We start from the raw sequence: 9,753 nt of genomic DNA on the forward strand, positions 1-9,753 counted from the left end.
AATTCTCCTTGATGTCTTCTGCTTCGGTGAGGTCCCTACCATTTTTGTCCTTTATCATGTCCATCTTTGCACAAAAGTTTCCTTTAATAGCTCCAGTTTTCTTGAACAGATATCTAGTTTTCCCTTTGTTTTATTTTCCTCTGTTTCTTTGCACTGTTCATTTAAGAAGGCCCTCTTGTCTCCCCTTGCTATTCTTTGGAAGTCTGCATTTCATTTTCTGTAACTTTCCCTATCTCCCTTGCATTTTGTTTCCCTTCCCTTCTCTGCTATTTGTAAGGCTTTGCTGGACAGCCACTTTGCCTTCTTGCATTTCCTTTTCTTTGGGATGATGTTTGTTGTTGCCTCCTGTACAATGTTACAAACCTCCATCCATAGTTCTTCAGGCACTCTGTCCACCAAATCGAGTTCCTTAAATCTGCTCTTCACTTCCACTGTGTATTCATAAGGGATTTGGTTTAGATTATACCTGACTAACCCAGTGGTTTTTCCTACTTTCTAAAATTTAAGCTTGAGTTTTGCTATAAGAAGCTGATGATCAGAGCCACAATCAGCTCCAGGTCTTGTTTTTGCTAACTGTATAGAGCTTCTCCACCTTTAGCTGCAGAGAATATAATCAATCTGATTTCGGTATTGCCCATCTGGTGATTTCCATGTGTAGAGTTGCCTCTTGAGTTGTTGGAAAAGAGTGCTTGTGATGACCAGCTTGTTCTCTTGACAAAACTCCATTAGCCTTTGCCCTGCTTTGTTCTGAACTCCAAGGCCAAATTTCCCTGTTGTTCCTTTTATCTCTTGACTCCCTACTTTAGCATTCCAGTCCCCTAGAATGAGAAGAACATCTTTCTTTGGTGTCAGTTCTAGAAGGTGTTGTAAATCTTCATAAAACTGTTCAATTTCAGTCTCCTCAGCAGTGGTGGTTGGTGCATAAACTTGGATTATTGTGATGTTGAAAGGTCTGCCTTGGATTCGTATTGACATCATTCTATCATTTTTGAGATTGTATCCCATTACAGCTTTTCCCACTCTTTTGTTGACTATGAAGGCTACTCCATTTCGTCTACGGGATTCCTGCCCACAATACTAGATATGGTAATCGTCTGAATTGAATTCACCCTTTCCCATCCATTTTAGTTCACCAATGCCCAGGATGTCGATGTTTATTCTTGCCATCTCCTGTTTGACCACCTCCAGCTTCACAAGGTTCATAGATCTTACATTCCAGGTTCCTATGCAGTATTTTTCTGTGCATCATCGGACTTTCCTTTGAGTTCCAGGCATGTCCTCAGCTGAGCATCCTTTCTGGAGCTACTTGTTCTTGTCCTCCACTCTTCCTCAGTAGCATGTTGGACACCTTTCAACCTGAGGGGCTCATCTTCCAGTGTCATATCTTTTAGCCTTTTGTTGCTGTCCATGGAGTTTTCTTGGCAAAGATACTGGAGTGGCTTGACAGTTCCTGCTCCAGGTGGATTGCGTTTAGTCCGAACTCTCCACTATGACCTGTCCGTCTTGGGTGTCCCTGCACGGCACAGCTCATAGCTTCTCTGAATTACTCAAGCCCCTTCGCCACGACAAGGCAGCAATCCATGAAGGGGATCATCTGCTATATAAGAGTATTAATATTTCCATAGTTTACAAAGCAATAGTATGAATTACTGATATTCTAGATGGAGTAAACTCTAGACAATCATATGATGTTTTATACCACGTCAGCTTACTTGTTAAGAATTTTTGTCTGCTTTGCTCCTACAAAGTCTTCGCCAGTATTTAGAAAGCTTCGTGTAAATGCTAAAAACGATTTTTTGCAGCTTTACAGCCTTTGAAATTGTAAGTAACATTTTCAGTGCTTACTGACCTTTGACTTCTTTGTGGGACGTGCTCCTCTGATAGTGACACAAACATAGTGCAATTTCACATGGGCAGTTTCCTGTAATCCAGAGAAAGCTATTTTTAGCTCCAATTCAGAAAGATTACACAACAAACTAATGTGTCATGGAATATCTGTACTCTCAACAACAGGCTATTGTATAAAGGAGAGCTTGGAGGATGGTAATTAGCATTTCAGGTGTAGTCAAAGGTGGAGTGGGTGTGAGGAATTGGTCAGCCAGCACATAGTGTCACTGAGAAATCTAGGCCAAATTTTGACTGCTAACTTCACTTTTATGTGAGGATGAACCTCATTTTATGGCTCATAGATTAGACAGGGGAATTTAAGTCCAAATTTGTATGTCTGATTAAGCATGCGTTTTCTGTTTTGAACCATTTAGCTATAGGTTTCTCTAAAATAACAGATTATGGGCTCAATCAGATGGGCCTTTGTCCTGCTGTTTTGTTTGCTGTGGGGATGGTGTGGTTCACTCTTTTTTCCAGCAGTCACATGACATAATAGCTTGAGTGAACAAAACAGTTCCCAGAGCGGTTCTACCCACATCCTTTTGAGCCCCTGTCAGGGGATTCCATATTTTTGGTGTGGGTAGGAGCATGTGTGATCACTGGAATGGACCAAAAGGCTGTCGAGGCTCCTTCCAGTTTGAATTTCTGATATCCTGAAGTAAGCCACTTCAGGATATCGGCAAATTGAATACTTATTTATTTATTTATTTATTTATTTTATTTCTATCCCGCCTATCTGATCATATTAGACCACTCTAGGCGGCTTACAGTAAAAAACAACAATATAATTTTAAAACTTTACAGCAGAAGCGTAAATGAAAATAAAGAACAGAATAAGAGAAAGATCGTCAAGGGTTTTCTGTTGGGAAGGCCTGCCTATACATCAATGTTTTTAGTTGTTTCTTAAAAATGCCCAGCGAGGGAGCCGCGCGAATCTCAGGGGGCAAGTTGTTCCAAAGGCGAGGAGCCACCGCCGAGAAGGCCCGGTTTCTGGTCTTTTCCTTTCGGGCCTCTCTCGGCGTTAGGCTCCTCAGCCTTATCTCCTGGCTCGCGCGAGTGACACGGGTAGATCTTGGTGGGAGAAGGCGTTCCGCCAAGTATCGAGGTCCTAAACTGTTTAGGGCTTTATAAGTAAGCGTTAATACTTTGAAATCAATGCGGAATCGGATGGGCAGCCAATCCAATGCGGCCAGAGTGGGGGAGATATGTTGGTATCTTCTCAGCCCACTGAGTAGTCTGGCCGCCGCATTCTGCACCACCTGTAGTTTCCGCAGCAATCTCAAAGGTAGCCCCACGTAGAGCGCATTACAGTGGTCTAATCTCGAGACTACAAGCGCATGCACCAGAGTGGTGAGAGACCCCACATCAAGGTAGGGCCGCAGCTGGGCTATCCGCCTGAGATGGAAAAAAGCGGAACGGACCACGGACGCCACCTGGGTCTCCATGGTGAGCGCCGGGTCAAGATGGACACCCAAGCTACGGACCCCATCCCTGGTGGGCAGGGTCACCCCCCCGAAAATGAGGGAGTTTCCCATGTCCCCAGGTGTGGGGGCGCCCACCCTCAGTACCTCCGTCTTGTCCGGGTTCAGCCTCAGCCCGTTCTCCTGCATCCATTCCTGTACAGCCTCCAGGCAACGCCGAAGGGGCAGAACGGCATCTCCTGCAGTTGGAAAAAAGGAGATGTAGAGCTGTGTGTCATCCGCATATTGATGGCAGTGCGCTCCACACCTCCTGATGACCCCTCCCAGCGGCCTCATGTAGATGTTAAACAGCATTGGGGAGATGATCGACCCCTGAGGGACCCCACAATTAAGGCACCACGGGGCCGAAACATTCTCCCCAAGCTGTACTCTCTGGGGACGGTCCTCCAAGAAGGAACGGAGCCAAGCAAAAGCCCGGCCACCTATCCCCAACTCGGCGAGCCTCCCCAGGAGGATACCATGGTCAATGGTATCAAAGGCCGCTGAGATATCGAGGAGGACCAACAGAGACACTTTGCCCCTGTCGGCCTCCCTCAATAAGTCATCACACAGGGCGACCAATGCCGTTTCTGTCCCATGGCGCGGCCTGAAGCCCGACTGGAATGGATCCAGGGCATCTGTTTCATCCAGGAACGCCTGGAGCTGATCGGCCACCACCCTCTCGACTACCTTGCTTAAGAAAGAAACATTGGCGACGGGCCTATAGTTGCCAATTTCGTCCGCCGCCAAACTAGGTTTCTTTCTTATGGGCCTAATGAGTGTTTCCTTGAGGGCAGAGGGAAATCTACCCTCAAGGAAAGACCCATTAATTATTACAGTAGCCCATTCCGTTGTTGAGGGCCTGGCTGCCTTGATTAGCCAGGCCGGGCAGGGGTCCAAAGAGGAGGTGGTGGCACGACAGCGATCAAGCGTCCTGGCGACAGTGTCGAGCGATACGGGCTTCCTCTTCTCCTTGGCAGATGGGCAGGGAAAGTGAATTTTTTTTGAGGGGAAGGGAAACTCTAATAGACAATTGCTGATGTACTGCATCACTTAAAGAAAAAAAGAAAAAATATTGTCTTTGGTTTTCTTTTAAATGATCATTCAAGAATGCCCATGGCTGGATCTTCAGATTCAACTGCAGCCAGTTTCTTAACCAATCCTTCAGACAAACTGAAGAAATCTTTTTTTTCTTTTTTTTAAAGTGATGCAGTATCTAAGCTATAATCTACCACAGTCTCTTTTTTTAAATTCACTTATATGGCTTCTCTGCTGAGTTGCTGCGGAAGAGTTCAATTTGCCAATATCCTGAAGTGGCTCACTTTTTAAGCCACTTCACAATATCAGAAGGAGCCAGACCAAATAGAGTTGCTTGAACTCTACTATGCCATTTGTAAGCAAGGATCACATCAAATGGCACATTGCACCTTTCCCAGTGCCAAGCTACCCTATTTAGCCTGCACCAACTCGGTAAAAAAAAAAGCCAGTGTAGATGTGTCATATGTCTTCACCATGGTTAAATATAAATTATTCACACTGGGTGAATTGTGTTGGAGAACTAGCATGATACGCTTAAGATTTTATCCTCTGTACTTCACTTACTCTTGTCTGAGAGGTTGCTGGATATGGTAGAAACCCTGATATATCAATATAGCAACAGGTACACTGCTGATGATGTAACTGTTATGCCAGGAAAGGAATTACTAAAATGTTCTCCTGTAAGTAGGGCATGGTAGGATGGTGGAGAACACTTGCATCACAGCCTATGGCCCTTTACACCACAGCTGTGTCAGTGGTACAACTATGCACTAGCCCTGGATCTGGCACAAGGATTTCTCAGAGCCTGTATATTGATGTTTAAAAAAAAAGAGTGTTAAATACTGTACGACTTTAAAGACTAACAGTTTTATTTCAGAATGAGCTTTCTTAGGTCCAAATCCATTTCCTCAGACACAAGGAATGCAAATACTGTTTTCTATATATATGCATATTTCCTTGACCGAGGATCAGTGTCCTCACCTGATTATCGGGACATGTCTATAAAACAACATGTCCACATACACACCCCAGCACTGTTATGGCAGACGCATGATTGGTAGCACATGAGCACCTGATTGTAGCACAGCTTGGCCAAAATATAAACCACAGACAGATGGGTCCTAACTCAGATGTCAGGCCAAAAAACAGAGGGCTATATCCTTCTGGCCTCATATCATACACACATAGTGCTTAGACGATAAAACTCTGGCTAGAGAAACTACAGAGAAAGGACAATTTATACAAACATGGTCTTACTACAATACATATGGGAACATGAACATGCTGTTAAAACTTCTCTGCCTGGAACATTCATGAGTACCTGAATACCCTCCAATACAAAGCAAAATGTGCTGCTTACATACCACCCCACAGTGCTCAAAGCACTCTCTGGGCAGTTTACAGTTTAATTATGCAGGCTACACATTCCCCCCTTCCCTCCAGCAAGTTGGATACTCAATTTACCAACCTTGGAAGTATGGAAGGTTGGGTAAACCTTGAGCTGGCTATCTGAGCCCAGGATCAAACTCAGGTCTTTAACAGAGTCTTCACTACAGTACTGGAGTTTAACCACTGTGCGTTAGAGCTCATCTAGTCCTCACTCTGAACACTCCAAGATGTGCAGAACACTGAAACACTCATTGCTAGGGCTGTGGTTGCTTGTTTTTAATAGAGACTTGGACTTGGGGCTTGGGACTTGGACACAGAGACTTGCCCACATTCATTGCAATTAAAGTAAAGGTTCCCTTGACATTTAGTCCAGTCGTGTCCGACTCTAGGGCGTGGTGCTCATCCCTGTCTCCAAGCCGTAGAGCCAGCGTCTGTCCGTAGACAGTTTCTGTGGTCACGTGGCCACTGCAACTAGACACGGAATGCTGTTACCTTCCCACCATGGTGGTACCTATTTATCTACTCGCATTTGCATGCTTTCGAACTGCTAGGTTGGCAGGAGCTGGGACAGGCGATGAGAGCTCACTCCGTCGTGTGGATTCAAACTTACGACGCTGGTCTTCTGACCTTGCAGCACAGAGGCTTCTGCGGTTTAACCCACAGCGCCACCACATCCCTTATTCATTGCAATTACTCAGCTATTATTTCATTACTCCACACAGAGAGGGTAATGGAGTCTGCATATTAGAAATAACTCAATGTGTTCCTCATTGCTTCCCTGCAAAGTTGCTGCTATCGCTGGCTTTTCTTCTCTCTCACATGCATTGTTATTAAAACAACCAGAAAAATACAGAGAAAAACTCCCTAGTGCCCAATTGTGGTATGGCACTTTGGAAATATTTCTAAAAATACAACACTAAATATCTCCCTCACAAGAGAATGCTTTAATAGTTCTGGTTAATATGCTTCTTAAATGACCATAAGAATAAAATTATTGTCAAAATGTATCCAAAAATGCCTGTGAAAATTATGCTTGAAGGTAAGCACATGTGATTTCTTACATTTAAGTGTCACTCATTATACTTAAAAAGCAATGTTTATGATTAATCATTACATTACTCATGACTCCCAAAATAGCCACTTACTACGTTATTTGTAAATCATTATTCTGAACTCTGGTGTGTAGCATAGGGTAAGCATACTGTGCAAAAAGGGGGAGGTATCCTGTGGGCCTCAGACTCCATCATGCACAGTAAAGCATGCCTGTGGTGCAGTGGTTAAACTTCAGAACTGCAGTCGAGACTACGCTAAAAACTGAGTTAAATCCTGACTCAGCCTTCCATTCTTCCAAGGTCAATAAAATTAATACCCAGTTTGCTAGGGTGTTGTTGTTGTCCTCATAATCATGTTGTGGTCCAAGCACTATGGGGTAGTAGACAAGTCAAAACAACAACATTCATTTCCATTCACTGATTTTTTTTTTGGGGGGGGGTCATGCAGTCATGCCTCAGATCTTCATTTTCTGATCAGAACCAAAGCATGTGGCATAGAACAAACAGCCGCTCCCTTTCAGGTAAGCGTTACTTAAACAGCCGAGCTTTTCTGTAGAAGAAGACAGACCTGTGTTTACCACCTCTGCATGGTTATTTAAGGCTTACCTGAGCAGCCCTTCCCCTCTGTGCAGTGGCACAGCAGTGGAGCACCCAGCCTCTTGAGATCTTTTTAAAAGAAACGAAACCTTGTCCTTAAAAAAAAAATTTAAAGAAGTACAGAAAATGGCATCAGGGTTAAGGAAGAAAAGCTGCTCTGTTGCTCATGACAAATGTAGTCAAAGACACGGATATCAAATGCCAGGAGACTCAGGCAGGCAAGTTTCAGACAGCTCTCACAAACAGACCAGATTACCTGTTGGAGGAAGAAAATTTCCCTCAGAAACTGTATTTAGCTGTCTGAATGTATGACTCTCTCCCAGCAGAAGAGCTTGCTGGTTGGAAAGCACATGTCAACTCTGAACTGGGTGTAACAGTCTAGGAACTACAACTCATTACTTATGAGAAGAACACATAACTTGCCATCCTCAATCGACAAGGGATGATGTGGAGGCAAAGAGATGTACAGTACACATAGGCAGTCACCATCACATGATTTTTTTTTCAGCAGCATTAACCAATTTATCTCCAGTAGTGCTGATTAGAGATGAGCAGGAACTGAACCACAAACCGGGGGGAGGGGGGAACCATGAACTGGGCTTGTTCGTAGTTCCGTTTAGGCACCCTGTTTTGCCAAAAGAAAGCAAAGGGCTGAAACTTTCCCCCCTCAGTGCATAATTTTGCTTCTGCAAAACGGGATGGCTCCCCTCCCGCTGTTCCTGTTGCCTCCCTACCCTGTCTTGAAGCGGTTTCCTCTGCCATCCTAAGAGGCAGCAGGTCCAGCTCCTTGCATGGAAGCCAAGCTTGCTGCCTGTGTGTGTGTGTGCCCACCACTCAACTGACAAGTAGGTGCATACATAGAAGCAGCAGGCCTGGCAGGTCGATGCGCACAGCCATCTGCCTGTTTTAAAAGGAGCCGGGCCTCCTGCTTCTGCATGTCTGCCCTCCTGTCCATTGAGTGGCAGGCTCAGGTGCACAGGTAACAGGCCAGGCTTCCATGCACGAAGTCAAGCCTGCTGGCTCGCAAGATGGCGGCACAGCAGTGGGTTCGAGACAAGGTAGGGAGGCAACAGGGACAGTGGAAGGGGAGGCTTCCCCCTGGCCCAAACCTGAAAAATGAATCGTAAACGGGATCGTTTTTCAGGGGTTCATGATAGTTCATGGTTTGTGGGTAGCCACGAACCATCATGAACCAGTGATTTTCTAGTGTTGATCATGTGTTCAAGGAGAATATGAGGACGGCAAGGAGACCTGAATCCTGGCTTGTGCTTCCCCTCTACTTCTGTGACTGATACTATTAAGGACAGGCTGGATGGAGTTGTGAGCTGTATCTTTTAGATTCGCTTTTCCTTTGAGAGAAATGCACAAGTGGTTTTTGGTTGCGCACTTCTTTCCGCCCACTGAAGCCGGGTATATTTCTATTAAAAATTAGCAAACTCTCACAGCACAAGACAAGATGCTGATTTCATAGTTTTTTGCTGCTGATATGGATATCTATTAAAATGTTCTGTTAAAAGGAACGCCAGACTCTTATGGTTAGTTTATAATATGTGTTTAAAGAAAACACACCCAGTATCACGAGGCTTTTGAGCCCTCCTTGTAACAGGATACAGAGGAAAAGTTGGTTCTCAGGTGAGGCACCTTTCATTTCCAGCCATTAAAAGTGAAACCCAAAGAAGTTCACCCCTAAAAGGCCACTGAATTTCTAGCCCCTTTCTAGGGATTGCAGTGCTGTTTCTTGGCACTCATCTCAGTGGGCTGCATCTTAAATCCCAAATGGATCTCAGCAGGCTGTGTCTTGAAACCAAAGGGACAAGTAACTCTCATGACTACATTGGCAACTGTGTCCATGTAATGTAGCCTGGATCCAAGCCAGTTTGCCAACTGCTGCAACTGATAAACAATCAGTGTTTCCATATTTGTATGCTAGAGGCAGGTTAGCTTCTTTGCCAGAAGGCTCTGCGCCCTACACTACCACTTAAGGACGTTCTGTTGGAACCATTTCCTAGTGAATGCACTAATAAGTGAGCCCCATTTATTTACTTAAAATACTTAAATGCTGCCTTTCTCCTAAAAAGTTTCCAAGGCAGCTTATATATTAAAAGAAACAATATTAGAAGTGGAAATGGTTCATTATTATAATACTTTTTAAAGAATTAAGCAAATATAGTATTAAAACTAGTAGATAAAAACACTAGTAAAACACATTTAAAACAACAGTAAAAATACAGCAGTCCCATTCTGAGAACCTCGTCTTAGCAAGTCACTAAGAAAAAGCCTTCTTGAAGATAAAGGTTTTGTTTTGTTTTTTGGCCATCTGATCTTAATTA

The sequence above is a fragment of the Pogona vitticeps genome, chromosome 4 (genome assembly GCF_051106095.1).
Source record: "Pogona vitticeps strain Pit_001003342236 chromosome 4, PviZW2.1, whole genome shotgun sequence".
Taxonomy (NCBI): Eukaryota; Metazoa; Chordata; class Lepidosauria; order Squamata; family Agamidae; genus Pogona; species Pogona vitticeps.